This window comes from Stegodyphus dumicola, chromosome 12, assembly GCF_044657685.1.
Source record: "Stegodyphus dumicola isolate Sdum_Otavi_A_Nest chromosome 12, ASM4465768v1".
NCBI classification, from domain to species: Eukaryota; Metazoa; Arthropoda; class Arachnida; order Araneae; family Eresidae; genus Stegodyphus; species Stegodyphus dumicola.
In genome coordinates this window covers 100,605,045-100,629,488 of record NC_140779.1, presented here as the reverse complement: position 1 = coordinate 100,629,488, position 24,444 = coordinate 100,605,045, and the positions used below count along the sequence as shown (strand labels likewise).

Genomic DNA, 24,444 nt, shown 5'->3' with positions numbered 1-24,444 from the left:
AATGCTGAATTTGCCTAGAGAACTGATCTTACTCACCCGATCTTATATTGCAAATCGTTACTTTACAGTTAGCTGCAAGCAGAGTCATTCTGGATACAAAACTATCGCTGCAGGCGTCCTCCAAGGGTCCTGTCTTGCTCCAGTACTCTATCTTTTTTATGTGGCTGATTTTCCGCGGGATAAACTCAACAGAAATACATTGCTGGCCTGCTACGCGGATGACACCGCTGTAGCGGTCAGATCTATTCAGCCTAACAGGGCAATTTCTGTTATGCAGGATATTATTATGGACATTGAGGAGCGGTGCTCCAAGTGGAAAATTTCCATCAATGCGACTAAATCACATCTATTTCTTGTTAGAAGGAAGAAAATACTGGTCTCAGTTCAGCCACTTTATCTATTCGGCCAACGTGTCAGGAGGGTAAACAAGGCCAAGTATATAGATGTTTACTTAAATCAAAGACTTACGTGGAGTACGCATGCCAATTACATTGCAAACAAGACCAGAGGAGTTGCTCAACAATTACAAGTACTGCTAGGGCGCCGCTCGCAGTTAGATCTGAGAAGGAAAAGGCAGATTTATATTTCTATTTTACGACTAATTATGTGTTATGCGTCCCCTATCTGGGCGACTGCTACGAGCTCAGATATCAACAAATTGCAGGTGACTCAAAACGCAATCTTATGCACCATTACAGGAGCGCATTTTTGCATTCGTAGCAAACTTCTGCACGATGATTTACAAGTTGAATATATTGAGATATATCTGCAAAAACATAACAGGAATTTCATTGACAAAGGTTTGAATTGCAGTAAAGGAAACTTTAATGCTGTACTGAACTATGTCTGCATTCCTGAGGACTACAATATCAGGCCTTTTACAGCTCACAGAATGAGGGATCACAATTTTGTCACTTAACCCACTCGTTTTTAAATATGTAAATAACACATTTTCATGCGTCTGCTCCGATTTCCCGGCTGGGAACTAACTGATAGTTCACACTCTGATTGTCCTTAGGGGATTAGATCAATATAGCTTATTAAAGTCCAACTGGGCTAATATAAGCATAAGCAATTAGCATTTAAGCAAGGAGAGTGAGTCCGTTCAGAGTCGATCGAGTTGATAGTCGGTCAGTGAGCGAGTGTCTCGTAGTCTAGTGCCGAGTTGGTCGTCGAGTGCATCGAGAGCGTCTCTTAGTGCATCGTCGAGTCTTATCTTAGAGTGTGTTGAGCTCCGGGAACGACTGAACCGAGGAAACGAGTCGGGAGCTGTACTCTAGTGTATCGACTAATGCATCGCGAGTTGTAGCGAGGAGAGTATCGAGAATATGTAGAGTTCCGAGAAGGACCGAGCAGAGTCGAGAGTGCTTTGCCGTGAAGCTGTCTCCACCGTTACAGCTTGATACCCTGGAGGCTGTGTCGCTGATTGTTTCAGCATGTTTATAGTAGTATAGTTCTTCGACGACTGTAAACGTGATTTTGGAGCTGTCTTGTATTATACTGTCTAATAAATTGTGTTTTGATACTTCAATTGCCGTTCTCATTATTCACTCCAAATTCACGAACCCGTCCCGCACGTAAAAAAGGAAAAAATGTAACAATATGTATATTTTTAAATGTTATAATATTTTTTGTAATTTCAGCTGGTGTCGAGGTTACAATCATTTTTTTAGTAGTTCAGGATCAAAAAACCGAACGAAAATATTTATAATAAAATGTATTACTGAAGTTTTCTTCGAATGTTTCTTTTAATAAGAAAAATAGGAAAATACGTAATAATTATTTTTGGAATACAGCTAGCTGCAGCTACACGTCCATTTATACACATTTTCTTCCTCTTCTCCTTTCGTTTTTCTTCGCCATTTTTTTTTTTTTTTTCTTTACCTTTTTGAATCATATTAAACAAGATGCTGATGTCATTGTAAAAACTGGGAATAACAACTACAGTAACGCTAAATAATAACTAAAGTAAACAGTAACTAAAGTAAGCATCTCATACCTTGAAACTCATTCACGTGATAATATCTCAAAACTATCATCAAAACAGTTCAAAGAATTCATAGCATGAAATTAGATCATAATAAGAAGACTTATAACATCTTATTGTTTCTATTATTAGAAACTTAAAATATACAATTTTAAAGCATGTAAAAACAAAAATAACATTTTACCTGTTTTCCGAAACAAAATTTTTAAAACTTAGGATTCCATTTCAAATTGCTAAATCATCGCTGTCCTCAACTTCAAAACAATTAATAATTAAAATAAACATTTCGATATTTTTCAATGTTCTCAGATATTTTTATGAATTAATATTTTTATGTGTTAACAGTTCGTATATAATTTATAAATAAACATGACAAAATAGCAAAAAAATTAACCAAATATTTGGAACCTTTTCCAAAACTCCAAGTAATAACAATTTTTACATGTGAAGATATCCGGAACAAATCATTCGGATGCTTTAATCAATTTCCATCCTAAATATAAACAGTATAACCAATATAAAAAGAAATAATGGCAACCCTTTTAACGTTCTGTAAAGGGGAACATTGATCACTTGATTACATCCTCGCCCTTTTTATATTCAGGATGCACTTATATGCTTTTATTTATTTTTCTATTTATTTATTTATTTATTTTAACCCAAAGGACCGTTAGCTCAGAAGTGCTATAAATTTCGTTTGGTATTTTGCGTTGGTTCACTATAAACAGCATTTCACTTTTCAAATTGTTGCCACCAAGCCCTGCATTATATTTAAAGAAATTAAATAATGAAGAATCTGCATAAATGTATGTATGTTTCTTGCAATGTGATAAAACAATGGTACCTAGAGCCATCAAATTTTAAATAATGTAATCCTCCACCGAATATGAGCATCTGGAAGCCCTAATTTGAATTTCTTTTATTATCGATTTCATATTTTGTAACACTTTAATGAATTTTTGATTAACAAATTCAACGATTTCAGAGCGAGCAATGGCAACACTGTACGGGAAAAAATATTTCCAGCGGGATTCCAAAGGAAGTTCCAAAGATAGGCTCTTTCTAAATTATTTTGTCACAGGTGTGAAGAACATGATATTGAATAAATAAAAGTAACACACAAAACGTTAAAAAAACGCCCCTTTGGGCGTAATATAAAATCTGAAGCTTTCATTTTTTTTGCCTTTCTTTTTTTTTTCCGAGTATTCGAAGATGCATTCTGTCTAGATACCGTTAACTGTTAACATTTATTACTTGAAAACTTCAAAAAGTTAAATATCATTGCGAACAAAGCATGAAAAATTCTCATTTAATAACATTAATTTTTTTTTTTTCTGTTTTGTATAAACATAAACTTCGTTAAAGTCAAAAAAGAGTTCAGTTTGCTTTAGAATACGTATAAAATGGTAACTCTGTATTTAAAAAAGGAGTTAAAGATGTCTAGAATGCTGACTTTAGTGCTACAAACCCACTCAGAAAACTGCCATAAAGTTTTCTTAAGAAACATTAATACTCTAACAAAGTACTTAAGAATAATCTGATGTTCGAGAGCCGACATCAAGAGAAGCGACTACTTTTCTTTCTCGAAACACTCCATCAATAGCTTCGATGGCCTCCAAATTGCTCTGGCATTTAAATTAATCTGGTTCTAAACCTTGGAGAGGCAATGCAATGAACACAGCCCCCCAAAACAAGGCCCCGACGTAGTAAATACGTTTATCCAGGAATTCCCTTGAAACTTAATTTAGCGGGCCTTTAATTCTATCGATACCGCAAGATTATTTTTGCTTTGTTTCTCTTCGCTCAAATTCCAGGCCCTACTCCAAGAACCGTTTACCTCGTTAATTCGCTTTTAACGTTTTTTCCCCCTTTTCTTCCATCCGAATTGTGAGCCCCCTTCTTCCCCTTGCCATCTTCTACAAACTAAATTCGATGGGGCCAACAAAGTTTGTGAAGCGAAGTTTTCTCTTTCATTTACAACGATTATTCGCTGTTCGCCTTTTCCGATGCTGTTTTGTTTGACTCGCTGTAACGGTAACTGTTCGATTGTGTAACGAAGTATTTAAGTATTTGCTTAAAAGTTGAACTCGATTATTTGGGGGTTCTTGGGTTTGCGTCTTTAGTTATTCCGTCTTAGACACGGGGACATCCACAAATGACAGGAAAAGAAAAACTCCAAGATTCAAATAAGCTTATTAATAGTTTAGAATCATCTTTGGCAATTTGTATTTTTCGTGCAGTTTTTTGGAAACAATTCTTTATGTAAAAGCTGCTTATTATACCCTTAATCAGTGGTCTCAAACTCAGATTGTATGAGGGCCGAATGTATGACCTGAGTATGAATTGTATGAAATGTATGAAATGAATGCATGAAAACAGTTGATGGGCCAGATTTTATTCTCAGCAAAATTAAAATTTTTGCAAGAAATGAAAAACATTTTAACTAAATTTTTACTTACTGAAGATTTATCGATACATACCCCTTTAGAGAGCCTTTTTGGTAAAAATATTTAAAAACAGCATATCTTTAGAATTTTCGATATACAGTCTCGCGCTGGAGATAAAAATATTTTATACCGCACAGTGTGCTGCCACTGCTCGCTTTGAAGTAGCTGATATCTTAATTAAAAATTCGTTAACATTTAAAAAATATGAAAGAGAGAATAAAACAAATTCGAAATTCAAGTTTCGGACTTCGAGGTGCCCATATTCGGGTGGAGGACTACGTTATTCAAAGTCTGATGTCTCTAGGTAGCGTTGTTTTTTCACAATGCGAGAAACATACATACATACATTCATGCAGATTCTTCAATATTTAATTTCTTTAAATATAATACAGGCGATAATACTTGGTGGCAACAATTTGAAAAGTGGTACGCCGTTTATAGTGAACCGACGCCGTATCGAAGCTAATAGTTCTTCTCGGCTAAAAGAAGAAAAGATTCTATTGGGCCAATGCAGTAAGGTGTATAATTCTGTATATGTTTTACTACCTACATAACTTTTGTGCCCTGTGATTTTCTGTCTAACTGGCTGAACGAACAATTCGATGCACGCACTGATTAAAACTGTGCCATTTTTTCTTTCTTTGTATCTTTGTACTTTTAATTTCTTAGAAACAAAGTTTGTTTCTCAGAAGTTATCGTTTTGTGGCAGCCTGGAATTACTTCGTTAAAATTATAAGTAATAAAAGCAAAAGGTTTTGTGCTTATTTGCGCAAAAAGTTCAAGCAAAATTATAAAGAGTTGTTTGACACTGATTTAGCGTTAAGCGTTAAGCGTTTAGCGTATTTAGATAAATAAACAGGAGATCTCTCTTACGAAAACTATTCTGTTGTCTTCAGTTATGTAGTAAGAGATTAAGGCACAGGTTTAGCACTGCCTCGCATTAATGGAGTTCATATATATGTAACGGATTTGAAGAGATATAAAAAATCAGTCAGATTATAAGGTATTTCTCCCGCCTTTCTAACATGCCTTCGTGGTGTGGTAGTCTGCACGCTGGGCGCGTATATCCAGAGTTCCGTGGTTCGATTCCCGGAGAAGACGTTGCTCATTTTTCACTTCTTCTGCTTCCAAAATACCTAATATCTCTACAAGTGGCGCCCGAACTAAAAGGGTGGTGGATGATGATTCTCCGCACCCAGGATTTGACGACTGGGTCCCGTAAAAACCCCAGTGGCCCTTTAAGAAGGGGAGTATATATATATTTCCCCCACCTTCTTAGCGTGTCTTCGTGGTGTATTCCAGAGGTCCATGGTTCGTTTCCCGGCGAAGACGCTGCTTATTTTCATCTTTCCTGCTTCCAAAATAACCTAATGTCTCTACAGTGGCGCCCGAACTAAAGGGGTGGTGGATGATGATTCTCCCCACCCAGTATTTGGTGACTGAGTCCCCTAAAAACCCAACAGCCCTTTAAAATGGGGGGAGTATACAAGATATTTCTTCCGCCTTCCTAGCATGCCTTCGTGGTGTAATGGTCTGTACGCTGAGCGCGTATTTCCAGAGGTCCGTGGTTCGATTTCAGACGAAGGCGTTGCTCATTTTTCACGACTCCTGCTTTAAAAAAAAAAAAAAAAAAATCCTAATGGCTCTACAAGAAATGAAATTATCTTTCCTATATTACAGATGTAATCTGTTCCGAAAATGTTTTCAATTTCACAGATTGAAACGGGACTGTTTTTTACCAGCAAACTTCTTTCCAAATTTCTCGGTAAGCAGTTTTTTTAATAATATAGTTATTTAGATTATGCAAATGATTTAAATGATCTACTTTTGATTAACAACGTTTCTGAAATTTGTTTATGGCACTTTATGAATTTGCATCCAGCCGAGCCTATCAGAAGTAAATTCGCTGAACAGTGGCAGCTCTCTCTGTGGTTCGAATCTCCAAGTACGGGTTGAGTGCATCGGGCGTTTTCGGAGATTTCTCCATGAGTAACGAGGATACGAGCCCGTTTTTCTTAGAAAATTCTCCACGAAAGCACTCCTCCCCTTAAACACATAGTCTTCCAGTGTTTTGCCATGATCAAACAACCTGGGAAAAAAAACTGTGTCCTGCAGAAGAAAGTGTACGTGAAATACAGCTATTCCAGCTCTAGTTTAGGTTCTATTCTAACGTTTGATGACGTTAAGCTTTTTAGCACCAAAGGGCTATTAGCCTCAGAACTCGATTTTGGGTTGATTCACTTTGAATATTGTCCTCTGTAACTGCGTTGTTTCATTTTTTATTCGAGTCTGTTGGCATTTTGCAAAACGTAACATCTCTCAAATTTAATCTGTCTGGTATTGACTAACTAGCTATATAAAAGCAAGAGCTGACGTTCTTAAGAATATTATTTTTTTACTTTTTATTTGACTTGAATAAAATGCATTTAATTCATTATTCATTATTTTATTTATAATTTAATTTATAGCTAATTAAAAACATTGAATATTTTATAGAATTGCGTTACATACTTTCTTCTCTTTTGAAATATACAAAAGATATATAACGTTACCATGTTAGTCTCAATATATATTCACCTAGTATCTTATAAACGTTTCGATCTTCCATCTGCGCCATTTCTATTGATAATCCCTACTGATAAACCATATTAAACTTTAAAAGAGCCTTTTTGCGCAACTTGAACTCTGAAATCTTCCAGATTATTTTACTTACTTATTCATTTTAAACCTGAGGCCTATAATAAAACATTAGCAGCTTGCGGAATTTTTGTAAAAAATCTGAGCATGCTTTTAAATGAAATATTAAAAAGCGTATTTAACATTTTTGAACAAATGACACTTAGAGATGTTTCATTAGCGACCTTTATGAACGGCAAGTATTGGTTACAGCAACGGCTCTCTCTGCAGTTCAGAATTATAGGCCCCGAGTTGTAAATAAAGCCTTTAGGGGATCACATCAGGAATAGATAAAGTTATAATGAGATGGAATATAAATAATAGAAGTAAGGTAAAATCCCATGCTTGGAAAATCTCTTAAATCTTCCACGTCCGGGCAGTTTAACTAATAATTTGCATAAAAAGTTTCAAATAATAAATGTAAGGAGAAATAAAATGGATGAGATCTTAACACAAAATTGCATGTACTATTTGAATACACTGATGAAGGAAAAACTAAACAAGGGAATACAATTTACCAATAAACTAACATATAGAGGAAAAAACTATCAACAGTAGGGTAATGGGAGTATTACACGAATAATTTTTAAATTCTCAGAACCTGCCATTAAAAAGCTAAGAGAGAAAATACCGGAGGAAATACGGTAGAGAACATAACATAGAACAAGAAGTTTCTAATGATTAAGACATTAATTTTTTACTCAAAAAGACACTGAAAATTTTATTAACATTTTTATTAAAAAGATACAAAACATTTTTTCCATTCACATTTTATTATCAACTTAAACTAATATTTCAAAAATATTTTAATTTTGCTTCCATATGTATATATTAATGCTTTTTTTATTTACTTTTGATAATATCTGTTATAATTTTATTAAAAATTTTCTATGATTTTATATTTTTATCAATTTATTAAAAAATATCATGTTTTTAATATTAAGATTTTTATTTCCCTTAATTAACACTAATTCTAGCTATTAAACAGAGCTTCGTGTTTCTGACCTACTGTCTTAATTAATAGATTAACTTTCAGCGTGAAGGAAATCTCCTAATGGGGCTCGAATCTTTATTAATTTAAAACTGAAAAACCAAACTTAAGAAACTGCATTTTATAATAGCGGAAAAAATACATCTAAAGTTTACAATAAATTTCTTTTTGAAAATTAAAATGAAGGTAATGTATTAGGGGTGTTTTTATGCTTGATTATAATCCTATCAACTTCCCGAAAGTAACATCAAAAATAAGAATTTAAGTACATAACTCCAACAATTTTCAGTTTCAGACATTGAATATAAGAGGCGGTCTACATAAAATATAAACTTCAACTAGATCCATGAAAAAATGTTAGCTAACAAATGCGTGGTGAGATTAGATATTACTTACTCTTTAACCTCTAATCCTTTCATAATGGTTTTTTTAATCGCATAGTGGTTTGTTGAAGCATTTATAATGAATACCGTCCGAAAGACAAAAGAATTTTAAAAGAAATGGGAGGGAACAAAAGTAAATGAAAGGTGTGATATAAAAATAAAAATGGTAACGTTCTAAAAAATAGCAGTTGCTTACTAATAAATATCGGAATCAATTTTTCCAATTAATTTGAAATTCGAATTCACTAAGTGGGGCAAAACTTGAGAATAAATAATGACAGACTGTCATTATTAGTAAATAAAGGAATGAATTTTCATTCCTTTATTTACTAAATTTTTCTTTGATGCATTCAGAAGAAATACGCATATTTGAATGCAAATAATTATGAACTTCTTTATTTCTTACTACAATAACTCATCGCGTTTCGATTTCGATCAATTTTGTAACTTTGAAGAAGGATTACTAGGAACTACCTTTACCACGAATTATAGATGCTCATCTGTCGGTCTAATTCTTTTTTTAGACTTATCAATTTTCAGCTGTGGAACATAATAACTGTTCTCATGTAAATGTGTTCCTAAACAAAGAAATTATTCTTGTAACAAAAATTCGTAACTGAAGGAATTTATCTTTTATTAAGAGTCCGACCAGCAGCCAAGCGGTAAAGCCGCTGAACGCTGGTAGTTCGGTCCTGGATTCAAGTTCCGGTGAACTGAATCCAGTTTATGGCTGGCTGCATGAGCGTTGTTATGATTTCCTTCATATGTAATGTGTACGCGATCCAGTTCCTACAGAAAGTCCTCTACAAAGGCATCCCTTCCCTTAAGAAGATAGCTCTCGGGTGCTTAACCATAATTAAATATACCCCGTCATCTTTTGTTAAGCGCGAGGAAAAGCTAATGGAATCTGTATTTTCAAATCTTTGAGTATAATATTCCAGTGTAAATTAATTCCCTCCATTTATATATTTTCTAGGGCGTTATTCACTTTTATTTTGAATGGCAATGAAAACAATGTAAAATTGGACACAAAGTCCTTAAAAGAGTACACCTCTTAAAATTCTTTCCATAATAATGCTAATTAACTTGCGAGAAATGTGATTTCCGTCCACCTAAAACTGCTTCGGGGCCCACTGTTTTGGAATTGTTTGAGGCCACGGACATAAGAAATCAAGTTTCTTCAATTTGCATAATGACTGTAGGTTCATTTCGTCACAATTTTCATCTTTCGTGAGGAGAAATAAACATCAATTCACCTCTTACATTTCTTCATTATAAAAAACTATATTTTTAATTTATGCCTAAAGAGAAAAAAAAAAAAATAAACTTGCTGAACTGCTGAACACTGGTTGTTCGACCGAGGTTCAAATCTGGACGAACGAGTTAGGGGGATATGGGAGAGCTTTTGTGGTTTTCCATGTATGCTACTTGAATGCGAGCCAGTTCCCCTTAAATGTCTGCCACAAAGACATCTTTTAAGGGGATTGTGTTTATTGCGATCTCAATAATAATAATCCGATCAATCTGCTTCACATTCAGAATTATCAGAAAAAAAATATCTTTCCTCCTAAAATGCTTTGAAAGTTAACAGTAAATTTTTACTTGAAATCCTAACGTTTCAACTTAATATTGTATTGATAATTGAATTAATATTGTAGTTCCTTAATTGAATTAATATTGTAGTTCCTTACCTGAATTCGTCGGGAATGGCCCAAACGGTCATTTAGCCGTCTCATCACCGAGTGCGTTGTCCGGGATGCAGCATAGGGGTCGATCGAACAACAGGAAGCTCCGTTTCAACTTTGATAGCTAATACCCCAGAGGACGAATCCGAGGGTCTCCTACCGGTTTTCTGCAAATCTTTCAAGAGGAGTTTTGTCTCGATAATATTTTACGTGGCCTCATACCGCAAATACACTCTACATATACTAGCAATCATGTCTCCTCCTTGATTTGAACCCGTGTAAAAGGATATGTCAACATGCTTTCTTACCACAATCCCAAGAGGACGGCAAAATATTGTTTTCAAAAGGGCTTTTGTTTTATTACCATATTATATTTGTTGTATTAAGAAAAACAACTTACAATAAGTTTGTAGTAATGATATAATATAACTCTATAATTATAAAAAATACTAATCATTAAATTAGAGGATTCAATGATGACATATTCTTTAATTTTTGAGAGGAACTTTTAGTTTGGTGTTCGAAATTTTTATAAATGCAGGTTATGCATTGCACGACGTGTTTTTTACTGACTTCAATCAGTTCTTTTCTTTTACAGTTAATTTTTTCTTTCTATTTTTAATAAGAAATATAAAAATATAAAAGCGAACCAGTAATCTAGTTGAGAAAACCCCTAAATGCTGGTAGTCGATGTGGATCAAATCCAGACAAATAGGCTGTGCTGTATGCTCTATTTTGGTGATTTTCCTCATGCGTAATATGAATACAAATCCCTTTTACTCAAAGTCCTCAAGAAAGACCTCGTTCTCTTTATGCAGATAAGAACTCGCATGGTCTGCTTTGAAACATTTAACCAAAAGTATAAAATTAATAAATTTAATATTAACCTAGTGCAAAATACTGACCTCACTGTACATCTGATGCATTTCAATCCTTCAATAAACCGCACGAAACGTAGGGATTACTGTACTAAATTTCGGTAATTGGAATGCAGTATTTGTGCTGAAATTTTCTTCAGGTATTAAAATCTATGAATGCTCCAAATCTCCTTTTGAAGAATCATGAACATATCATACCAAATTGCAAAAAAGATTTGATCGGTTTCGAGGTTTATTATATTAATGATGATATAGATGAAATAGACGTATGATATAGATGAAAAAGAGCTTGCTTTCTAATAATTCTGTCAAACTGGTTGTTGTTCTTGTTGTCTTGTCCATGTAATTCATGGAAGAATGGTTGCCAGAGCCTCAAGAAGATTGGATTTCTAAGGGACAGCACCCCTTTAGGGCGATGTTCTCTACCCTCTCCCTTATCAAACTTTCGGCTCACCATACATTTAGAGTGCTTCCATGCCGCAAAGACACTATACATTTACAAGCATATCTGTCTTCTCTCCGGAATTTGAACCCAGGCCTTTCGGTACCGCAACCTTCTTTTGCTGTCAAATTTTGTTGAAAGCATTATGAAAAACTACACAATTAAATTCTTAGTAATTTGCAAATGAACAATGAGCTTTTAAGGCAGGAATACTAGTCCAGACACAAATACAAAATTAACTGAAAAGACTACAGAAGAATAAATGGGTGAAGAGCTTCTAGAAATTACATCATCGATAGTTGAAACTCTTGAGTATAAATGAAAAATTTCGGAACTTTTCTGGGCCTGATTCCAGTATCAAATGAAATTAGTTATCAGCAAGTCCCGGATTTTGATGACATATGCATTTTAATTTTCTTTTTCTGGATACTTTCCTCGTTTAAAGAATTTTTTAAATCCATAAAGTTAAACTTCTTCTACTGCTGTAAAATGTGACTTACTAATTTAATTAGCAGCTTTAAGTCTAATTACTAATACTTTAAGTCTTTACTTTAAGTCGGAATTACTATTGCCTAATTTTAGACATAGGATAACTATAGACTAGAAGAGAAACACGCTAATGTGACAATCAAAATCGTAAAAAACAACCTTATATTTAGCGTAGGTATAATGAAACAATCGATTTCGAGGGCAGCTAAAGGTCCCTCCTCATCAGGAGAAAGGATCCTTTCTCCTGATGAGGAGCTATTGAGTGTTTTGAGTGAGAGCTATTGAGTATCCTATTGAGTGTTTCATTATACCTACGCTAAATATAAGGTTGTTTTTTACGATTTTGATAGGATAACTATGTCTAAAATTAAAGTATAGAAAATTCAGAAGGGTGTAAAAGAACCCTTTTATTCTAACTCAATAAGGTGAACAGAAGGCACTTCTGGTGATTACAAATCCGCCAGCACTTATGGCGAGAAATTTAAATGTAAAGCAAAATAAAAATATCTAAGAACCAAAAACTACACTGGGAAATTTAATCGCGAAGTTGGCTGGGATTACACCGTCGTGAATTTAAACTATCGGCAGGAAACAAAGTTGAAAACAGAAATTCTTATCTAGAAAAGCAAACCCTATTAACGTGGCCTTAAAAGGGCAGAACACATTCTAACGTAACAATCTGAAACCTTCACTTAAATATAGGAGTGCTAGTTTGCATTCTGGTGAGAAAATGGAAAGAGAAAAGTTATAATAATGAATCCAAACTTAAAATAACTATTATGTAACTTAAATAAACCTTACAAATTTGCTGACCCTTTTTGTTTGGCTTTTTTAGGGCAGTTTTTGGGCATGTCAGAGCATTTTGAAGCCTATTTTTGTAATGAAACTTAAAAATTAAGTGTCCCTTGAAACAGCGCTGTCTCAGCTTTTACGAACTCATTTTTACTATGCAAACATGTAAAATTCACAGAAAATTGATTACGTAATCTCTTAGTTCTACCTATCACGACAAGCTTTTCCCCCAAGGTATTAGAGTCACTTCTAAGAATTTTTCTATACCAGCATTTCTTAGCTGGTTAAGAGTCGTTTAGTGCATGCTCAGCTCCATAGGATTACGTGTGGAGGTGGTTAAAAACTACTTGATAGACACATTCTTGGAATTACACACTCACAAGTTGTAATCATTACGTTTTTCTACCTCGATTACATCCTCTTTATTTATTATTAGTCCAAAGGGACTTTGTCCTGAGGGACTATTGTTTTCGTTTTGCGACTTTGCTTCGAATCACTCCGAATGTCCGTGTCACTTTTCAAACTGTTGCCACCAAACATTATCGCCCTGCATTATATTTGAAGAAATTAAGTAATGAAGAATCTGCATAAATGTGTGTATTTTTCTCGCACTGTGATAAAACAACGGTACCTAGAACCATCCAATTTTTAATGACGTAATCCTACTGCGAATATGGGCATGTGGAAGCCCAAATTTGAAATTTGGAATTTGTTTTATTATTGATTTCATATTTTGTAAAACGTTAACGAATTTTTGATTAATAAACTCAAGGATTTCAAAGCAAGCAATGTCAACGTTGTACAGAAGAAACATATTTATCTCCAGCGCGGGAAACTGTGTATCGGAAATTCTAAAGATATGCTGAATTTAAAATTATTTTGCGATATTGCTTTTGAACTGAACGGTTTAAGTGCGAAGAACATGATATTTAATAAATAAAGGTAACGCACAAAATGTTAAAAAAAACGCCCCTTTGTACGTAATTTAAAAAACTTTTTTTTCAGTTATTTTTAGCTCATTTGGTATGGTCCGTCGGCGGTAATTTAGCGCCGACGGGCATTTGATCTTTCCATTTTTAAAACGAGACTATTGAAACAGGAATGCCATGAATGCAAAAAAGATTTGGCGATCATACCTTTCGCCATACCATTTCTTTTTATCGCCAAACCGAAGAGTGTATTTAAAAACAATTTAAAATCTTTCCTTCATATATTTTATTTAAATGTTTACTCAAGGGACTTGGACAGAAAATGTTCTTTCACGTATTAAACAGATTTTAAACAGATTTAGGTTGAATAGAAACAGGTTTGAAACAGATTTTCCAATTTTTAAAACAAAGCTTTCTAAAGTCTCTTACGACGATTTATACTCATACATATAAAGTTTTTTCATTATATTTAGCATTATTTTGACTAGAAACTATGGCTTTTAAACCGTGAAGAAAATATCCTTTGTCTTGGCAAGAGAAGCAGAATCTTTCGTATCTAAAGAAGAGTTAACCATTAGTGGTGCGGATTTTCTCAAGTATGCTTTAATAACGGCAGTAGATTTCACAGAAGCTTCTCAGGATATAAAAGCTGATGTACTGACAACAGAACATCTTTCACATTTGAAAATATCAAGAACCATTTAATTATTCAGTGGAAGCCAAATACATTTGAGTAAAGTTGAAAAGTTGGAAGAAAAAACAAAATGATAGGTATATGTATAAAATAGTTCTCCGGCCTTCTTAGCATGCCTTCGTAGTGTAGTAGTCAGCACGCTTGACGCGAATTCGAGAGGTCCGTGGTTCGAGTCCCGGCGAGGGCATTGCTCATTCCCGGCGAGGGCAGCATTGTTTTCCATTTCTTCTGCTTCCCCCCCAAAAAAAATCCTAATGACTCTATATATGTAATTTTTTCAGTTTCAATTCATTTATCAATGCTATTTTATTGTGTCATTTTTAATATTATTATTTTCTATTTTGGGCGATATTTTTCTTATTTTTCGTATTTTGTTATATTTTAAGTAAAGTTTTCGACCATTTTAAGGGTATTTTCAGTGAACTTTCAAGTCATCGAAATCCGGGCTTTAGCTATTAGATTTTCAACCGTCCGATTTCAGGTAGCTCATTGGTCGTCAAAACCGAGTAGACACACACTCCTCCGTATATTTATAATTTTCCTTTTATCTAGAAACTGATACAAATAAATAAAATGCAAATTTACGAAAAATAAGCATTATCTTTTTATTCAGTTTATTTTAATCAATGTCAGAAAATCCCAGCAGTGTTACCTTAAAACCCAAGAAACCAATAGCTTAATCTGCACGTTCTTAAACAAAAATTTTCGAGATAAAAAATTATTATATACTTCAAATATTATATTCAATAATGCACTTAAACTTTATGTTTAAGAGGGAAACTAACCAAAATGCCATGAATCCCAAAGCACATTTAATATGCAAAAAAGTAAAATAGAGTAGAACGCCTCTTTTGTGCAGAGGGAAGTTTTCGTTAATTTAAGAATATGCGAGGAATTTTATTAGCGCGATAAGCGCTTACAGAATTATCTTTTCATCCGTCCGATCTAATATAGATCTAGAAAACAGAATCTCTAGAGATACTTAACGGTGCGTTTAATAGCAAAACAGAAAAGTTAGCGACATCTTCAAAGTCTCGTGACACATAGACGGTAGGTAAAGTATTTAGACAGAGCTTGGATAATCTAGAAAACCTGATTATGCTTAAGATTTCCGGGTGGGTTTGGTTCAAAAGCTGAAACGAAAGAGCTGCGATCGTCCCGCGGGAACGTTGCCACTTCTTTTACGCTCAAAACTATCCTCTTTCCACTTAGAACTCTCGAATATTTGTCAACGTATGAGCAGGCAGCTTCTTGCATTCGTGTTAAACTTTAAATAATAAATATCAAACTAAATTTGCGAGAGGAGAAGAATTTAAGGTCGCGTAAGATTGAAGAAGTATTTAGCAGATACTAGAAAACTTGCCTAGAGTCAAAATGCGTTTATAGGTGTCACTGCGATCGTTCGGAATTCTCTGTGGCCATTAAAGGCATGAATTTTTCATTCAGAAGGGAGAAGACGACTCACTTACATTTGGAATCTGGCAGCAGCATTCGTTATTTGTTATGCGACGTCAACCTGTTTGCTGTCGAATAACTGGTGAGCGAATTTTCTATCGAAATGTTCGATAAAGAAATAAATAAAGGAAAATAAAAAAAGCCTACGAACGTCTCTTTGCTCGACGGAGTAGCGTATTAATATTTACTGCTCTTCGTACATAATGTCGTTTTGATGCAGCAAAGTTTGTCTTTTCAAAAGTTCTGATATATTATAAATGTTAGAAAGCTAGGATCTGTAGCGTCTATTAGCACAATTCTTTTTCGCAGTAAGAGGAAGTGCAATTTAGTTCAAAGACGGAGATGAGATGTAGAAACAACGACAAAGAAATAATAACGAAAAAAGAAAGTATATCTGTCTTTCGCACTGCTTTGATAATTCCCAAAGGAGAATTTTAACTTTGAAGAAAGTTATGCAATTGCAAATATTAATGCAGATCTGGAGGCGCTTGAGAATATAAAATTTAGAGAACTGTAGGAACAAAGAGTAGAAAAATGAAGAACACTGCATGAAGTATGCTTCGAATTACGGACGGAATTTTGTATACTTTGAAGATTTCCCCTTTGAAGATGCTTCTTCGTATGAAAAAGCAATTAGCTCGACGATTGAACACGCGCATGCTCGTTATGTGCAACAGTTTTATTCTTTAAGCTCTTGCAACAGTCAGAACTGAGAATTTTCCCCTTGCATTATACAATTCAAAGCGAGAGTTTGTTTTTATTGTTAAAATGGATATGCATGTTGATCAGGTTTTTGTTCATGAATAAATACATATTTTTTTGCAAAATATTTAAAATTAAAAGATAAACTGAAACAAAAATTGTCTTAAAAATTTCGAATAAACTGAACAGAAAAATTGATAAATACTTCTTAATATAATCTCCATTAATTATTAAATGCTTATTATATATTTTATTGAAATTGAGGGAAATACTAAAAAAAATTAATTTTTTTTAACTCGTATCTTTATTTCCCCAATGGATACAAAAGTAGCGTATGAATAATAGATGAATGATATCATGTATTTTAAAGCAGATTCTAAATCCTTGCAGAGCGAGAGAATTCTTAACTACAGAGAATCTTAACAAGAGTCAGTGCAGCATTTCTTAGTCGATGCAGCTTTTGATTCGTTGCATTTTTCTTTTTTTTTTTATTAATCTCAAAGTTAAGAGAGACTTAAAGCCTTAAATATGGTAAAAAGTTTTGCTTAAAAATGTTCAGAACTGAAAGACTGCATTTTAAAATTACTGCTGTTCAACTATAAATATTAATAATTTTTAAATGAATATTGTAATCTACAAATATTAATATTTCAGGCAGCCAATAAGAGGGTCGGTGCTAGAGATTTTGAAGCCCAATGCAATCTTTGATAGTCCTATATTCTGCTGCCTGGGGTTTACCTAAATTAAGAAAATTTTGTTGCCCTAAATTTTCACACTACAGGGCTTCCGATAAATTCGAAAAATTTTATCATTCCTAAATTTTGCTACTTGATGTTTCTTCTAAAGCTTTACTTGATGTTACGTTTAAAAATTTTTCCCGCCCTAGAATCCTGTGCGGCCGCATAGGCTGTACTACTATAAAGCCTTCCCTGCAGATCATTCTGATTTATAATTTTATCGAATAAACAAAAGGTTTTCATTATCAAATGCAAGTTTATTAATCTGTTTCCGAAGGGAAAATAATATCTCAACCTTTTTAAAAGGCATGTAATCTGTGCAAAGCTTTGCTATTCAAACCTTTGCTATTCAAGATTGGATTTTAGTGTTTATCGAAGCAAAGTGTATTTTTTTACTCCCTTGTGTGAAGTAAAGGAAGTGTTATAAACGAGGAAAATTTCGAGTATCCTATTTCAACGGAAATATACATTTTGTCAGTTCCAAAATGGATATTTTGAGGTTTTTTTTTTTTTTTTTTTTTTTTTGTGTGTGTGACATTTGTACGTAAGGATATTGTGGCCCTGTTAATATCTGAGGGGCTTCTCTTGAAAATGGTGGGCATGGGGTTATACTGATTAACCATTATGGTAAAGGGATAGTACCCACGTTCCCGGTTCTTTCTCCTTGTACATACGGATAGAATAAAGGACTCTTTCCTACAAAAAAAAAAAAAAAAAAAAAAAAAAGTTATAAAAGTAATAAAAAAGTCTGAAAAGTTTCAGATTTTAAATTACGTCCAAAGGGGTGTTTTTTTAATATTTTGTGTGTTATCTTTATTTATTAAATATCGTATTCTTTGCATTTAAACCCATAAAATTCAGTTCAACAGCAATATCGCAAAATAATTTTAAAATGAACATGTCTTTAGAATTTCCGATACAGAGTCTCGCCCTGGAGATGAAAAAGTTTTCTTTTTCCGTACAGTGTTGCCATTGCTTGCTTTGCTTTCAAATTGTTGAGTTTGTTAATTAAAAATTTGTTGAAGTGTTACAAAATATGAAATCGATAATAAAACAAATTTCAAATTCAAATTAGGGCTTCCAGATGTGTATATTCGCAGGAGGGTTACGTAATTCAAAACTGGATGGCACTAGGTACCGTTGTTTTATCACAATGCGAGAAACATACATACATTTATGCAGATTCTTCATTATTTTTTTTAATATAATACAGGGCTATAATATTTGGTGGCAACCATTTACAAAGTGAAACAACACTTGTAGTGAATCAACGCAAAATGCCAAAACGAAATTGATAGTCCTTTTGAACAAACTGCCCTTTGGACTAAAAACAGCTCAGAATTTGTTTCTGAAGCATTCCGCCTGTTAAAAGCCTCCCTAATTATAAACTCTTTTGCTTAGGAATTATACCTGTATAAATCTCAAGCTTCTCATGGAAAAGACCTACTTATGCTGAGATTTTCAAATTCCAAATCGTAACAAAAATATTTATTATTTCGTCAGTGGCCAATCTAATTTTTTTTAAAATTTCATGCGCAATAGGAAATCCCTTTTATGCGATACTGATGCATTAAGGATAATCATTGCTTGCTATTAATTAACTAAGAAAAATAATTATAATTGTGTTGTATTCAATTCTTTCCTAATGTATTTCGTTATAATAAAACGGTGCTATGTAAATTAGTGTCAAAACTGGCTAAATCTCTTCTGTATGTCAATACTACAAAGCATCACCGAAATGGAATTCTATTAATAATGAAATATTAGAAGTAAATAATAAAAAACAGTAAAATAAAAATTGCGTCTTAATGCTCCTGGCACGAATATTTTCCCTTAATTAAATTGTTTTAAGAAAATTAAATTGCTCCATTCCTTCTTTGATTATACAAAGAAATTCATTTAAGTGCCTTCGGGCCTTCAGTTTTAATTTCGTATACTATTTACGTTTGAAAAGAAGTGAGATTTTTTATTATAAAATTAATTGAAATTTCAAGGCATTAGCGCTGATAGAATATTTTAAGTAATGTCTGCAGTTCTAAAGAATTAAATGTAAAGGACATTACAGTTCATGATATGAAGAATTAAAAATCCAACAGAATGCTGTGTAAAGTGTGTTAATAAAATTATTTTAATTAAATGACTTGAAATGATATCTCTTCTTACACTAGCAATTTAAAAAACCTTTCAGTCGTTTTTTTATTAAAGAAAGTATACTTATTAAGTAGGCTTAGCATAATATTTTTCGCTGAAATCTGGACATTATGAGAAAATACTCAGTACAGTAAATTAAACCTACTATGATATGCACCTATGACAAAATAATCTAAAATTATTTTTAGTGTTTTTAACAAATAATAATAATAATTAAAAAAAATAAAATAGGAAAGATTTCAGATTTTAACGGCCGCTCAAAAGGGTTTATTAAAGTTTTTTATATTTCGCTGAGTCTACCAGACTGCTGTTATTCTCACTAACACTAACCTATTTTGTTTTTGTCTTTTTAGCTTCATTATTAAGCAGCATTTTCTTCGCACTTTCAGTTCAACATCAAAATTACAAAAATTTTAAAAGCAGCTTAGCAGCATTCGTTTAGAATTCCCGAAAAACCGTCAAGTGTTGGCATACATTTTTCTGTTTTTCTCATATTAGTGTTCAGTTTTCTTACTCAGATGGCTTTAGAAAACATTTATTAACTTTTTGTGTGTTTTCTTTAATTATTAAATATTACGTTCTTGGCGCTTACGCCACATAAGATTCTATTCAACAGCAAAATTACAAAATATTTAAAAACAGCATATCTTTAGAATTTCCGTTAGACAGCCACGCGCGTTTGAGATGAACATTTTTTTTCCGTACAGTGTTGCCAGTGCTCACTTTGAAATTGTTGAATTTTTAATCAAAAATTCGTAAAGTTTTACACAATATAAAATCGATAATAAAATAAATCCGAAATTCAGGCTTCCAGAGGCACATATTCTGCTGAAGGATTATTTTATTCAATATTTCTTCTTGGCTCTACGTACCATTTTTTTTCCTGCTGAGAGAAACATACATACATTTAGGAAGATTCTTCATTATTTAATTTCTTTAAATACAATAACAGGGCGATAATATTTGGTGGCAATTAAGTTTTCGGTGCAAAGTGCCGTTTCGAGACTAATATATCATTCGGAACTACCGTCTGTTTTCGGTTAAAAACTAAATTTTTAATAAGTCAACTGTGTATATATCTCGTTATTAGAAAGCTATTAGTATTTATCACTGGAGTGGACTTTCTTTACAAAGTCTTTCTGATGGCATCGGAAATTCACTGCAATTTAGCTCTCTATTAACTTCGCAGTTTTATCAAACTTTTACATTTGCTTCAGCCATTCCAGATCTTTCCTCAGAATATGTGCTATTCATTGTTGAGAATAATTTTTCGACCGATGTGCCTGACATGCTGAAAATGTATCCTATTACTTGAGAAGACTGGGCAATGAAATATTCTTCTCTTTTAAATCACTGACAAATTTGATCCATTTTTCTTCACAACTTTTATTTTCCCAAATTCCATGATTAGCTGACCAAAACCTTTTGTAATCTCTACTTCACCAAAATGTTGATCCATGGTTATTATATAAGTTTGGACAAATCTATGTTTATTGCATAATTTTGAGAACGCAAAATTGGATTGTGTGGAGATATTGCACGGGGTTTTCTTTAAATTCAAGTCGCGAGAGATGACCAAAATTATTTGTTTTCTGTATTATAAAAAACTGTGACAAAACGGAACCCATAACCATGTATCATTTTAATAGACATTCTTTTGGCGCCACTTGTTTTCTTTATATTTTGGTTGCAACCATTAAAACTCATATTAATGCTTACAAGAATACGCATCCTCTCGCATATAAAATGCTGAACAGTTCTATTTTATGTGGATGATCTTTTTCATGGAAGTTCCACTGTTCACGAAGCTTATGAGTTATCTCCTGATTCTGCTTTTATTTTAAAGGACGCAGTCATAAATATGAGAAAATTTGACACTAATTCTAAAGAATTGAAGGATTTATGGAAGAATTCTAATTCATAAATCGAAATAAATGAAAATTCTGATTCACATTTAAAAGTATTAGGACTCAATTGGAATAATATTGAAGACCCATTAAGACTAGACTTAAAGTCATTGTTATGCACGTTGGATGTTAATGAATGTACTAAACGAAAACGTACTGCGCACAGACGCTAAAATCTTTCATCCATCAGGACTTATTTCTTCGTTTCCAGTTTGAGGCAAGTGTTTTTATAAGAGTTGTGGCAGTTAGATGTAGAATGGAATGAGGTGTTTTCCGGAGAAATTAAAGAAAATGCAAGCATGGTGCAACGAAATTAAAGAATTTCAAAAACTGAAGATTCCTCGACGTTATTTTTCTGGCACAAATCTGAAAGGCGAAGATGATTTACACATTCATATATTCTCCAATTATTCATTAAAAGCTTTTGGAGCGGTGGCATACTTTAGATACAAGACATCACACGACACTTTTTAAACTAGCTTCATAACGTCCAAATCACGAGTTGCGCCAATTAAAAGAGTGACATTGCCCCGACTAAAATTAATGGGGGAAGTAACTGCAGCAAAATTAGCCAAATATTGTAAAGACATTTTTAAAAATCTAGAAAAGATTATTCTGTGGAGTGAATCAACAATTGTGCTACACTGGATAAAAGGCATGGCATCTAAGTGGAAGCAATTTGTTTCAAATAGAATATTAGAAATTCAAGAAACTGCAGATACCAGTGCATGGAGACACTGTATCCTGAGAACATGCTAACAAGAGGATTAACTAGTAAAAATATACTAACCTCAAAAATATGGTGGCATGGCCCAAAATGGTTATTATACCCGGAGAATACTTGACCGCAGTCTAAGAGATTTGAACAAGACTCAATAGTTCAGGAGACTGAAGCTGAATATAAAGCTTATGCTATAATTATCTCCGCAATTGGTAGGTTTAATTGTTTAGGCAAGGTTTAGCTACTTACGCAAACTACTGAAGGTGACTTCTCGGGTATTTCGGTTTTTTGATACTTCTTAGGAGGAAAACTAGTATAATGGGTTCTCTTAGTGCTGAAGACTATAACCGTGCTGTGGGCAAAATGTGTTCAGAGGGGCGTTTTCTTCAAGTAAATTGTTTGTTTGAAGAATGGCAGGCTTTTACCAAAAGACTAAATTGTTATACTTAAACGCATTTTTAGATTACCAAGATGTATTGCATGTGACAGGAAGGCTTGAGAAGACTCCTTCATCTTCAGATGAAAAATACCCTATTATAGTACTACCGTCAAAATCTAAACTCACTGAATTACTGATTTGGAAGTTCCATGATAAAGTATTTCATTGCGGCGTATCTCACACGCTGGTGCAGGTGAGAGATACTAGATATTAAAGGCCGGACAAGTTATAAAACTCCCTTCTAAGCAAATGTGTTATTTCAAAACATTCAGCATTTCTCCAGACCAGATGGTTGCTCCATTACCAATAATGAAGCATCCAGAGGTAAGAAATTTTTATACTGCTAACGGAATTACGTGGAAGTATATCGTGTAAAAAGCAGCTTGTTGAGAGGCTTTTATTAACATATGGTGCGTTCCGTGAAAATCGCTCTACGGAAGACCCTTGGAAAGTCCTCTCTGACCACTGAGCAGTTGCAAACTGTTCTTATTGAGATTGAAGGGATGATTAATCCTCAACCAAATTCCTATGTTGGAAGTGACTTAGATGAACCACCATGCCTTGATTCCAGCACATTTCCTTTTAGGAAAAAGAATATCATCGTTGCCTTCTGGAAGAACCTCACCTTGATTCCAATTTTTCTTTCAGCAAGTCTTTGAAAGTCTTTCTTTGATAAAGGCTGTAATTATCGCAAAAAAATTAATCCTTTCGGTTCAGGTGGAAGAAGTGTATTTGTTGAATTTAAGATCTGCTCATTCGAGATTGGTTATGAATAATATTCCCGAATTTAATGACATAGTTTTAATGAAGGAGGATAATTCGCCTTACAATTTTTGGAGATTGGGGAGAATCCTTGAGTTATTTCCTGAAAAGTTTTATACTCGTTATGGGAAAGTTTTACTCTCGTTATGAAGCAGCTTCACTCCCGTACCACAAAAAATTTAAAAAATATTAATTTAATTAAAAAAATTTTCAATTTTTGATGTCATTTTAACTCGCCTTTACGGACTGTTTAGAATAATTCGTGGAAATAAGTTTAAATGAAGTGCAGCGAAAAATGTGCATAATTTAATATTCCGCACAAGGAAGTCGTGTAGTGTCCACATCAAATTTTTTATAAAAGAGAAAACTGTATTTTATAAAACTATTCTTTCGATTTAACTCAAATATAAAAATATTGAAATAACATTAAACTTGCTTTTGAAGAATCGAAAAGCAAATCAAATTTTTTAGTGTCAAAATGCACTGCCAAATTCACAAAATCTCAGATTTTCCGTTAGCAGGTTTATTACCTTTGACACATTTATTGGAAGAAGAAAATTCTAGCCCCTCGTTAAAAATAAAACTCCGCTCATTTTGGCTTTAAAAAACAACCCCAAAGTAGAAACCTCCGCATTCTCTCTCTATTTTTTTACTTATATTTTACCGCTTTGCGGGCTCTTGATATCCGAGCACAGAGATGTCTCCCCTTCGTGTACGTGCACATGTTGTTTTGGGGTTGTGTTTTATTTTATTTTATTTTATTTCTGGGTAGGCATCTTTTTTTCCCCCATCCCTCATTAGTCTCAACGATTCGGTCATTAGATGTTTTTTTAAGTGGTGCCAGGAAGGGGTTGGAAACCGCCGGAAGCTAGATGCAAGACTGGGAAACGAAAAGGACAATCCTTTTGCAGAAAGAAGCGCTTTTTAATGGAAGAGATGCATTGACAGTGAATATTTTAACTTTTACCAGAAGTTTATGCTACAGAAAGTCTCGATGTCTTCGAAAACTTGCACCATAAAATTCTATTCTAAAACTTTTGATGCCGGAAGTGAAGAATGCTAAGAAAAATAGAAACAGTTCATTTAACTGAAAATTTTCCCGTTACTCCATGGATTCTGAGAATTTAGAAAGCAAGTGTTTATTGAATGTAATTATATTGTTCTCCAGGTAATTATA

The 24,444-nt window shown here is 33.5% G+C and overlaps 1 long non-coding RNA gene across 2 annotated transcripts in view; it reads left to right on the top strand.

Moving 5' to 3' along the window:
• LOC146993719 (uncharacterized) overlaps positions 1 to 24,444 on the top strand; it is a 285,520-nt gene that overhangs the window by 51,650 nt on the left and 209,426 nt on the right. The window lies entirely within an intron of this gene.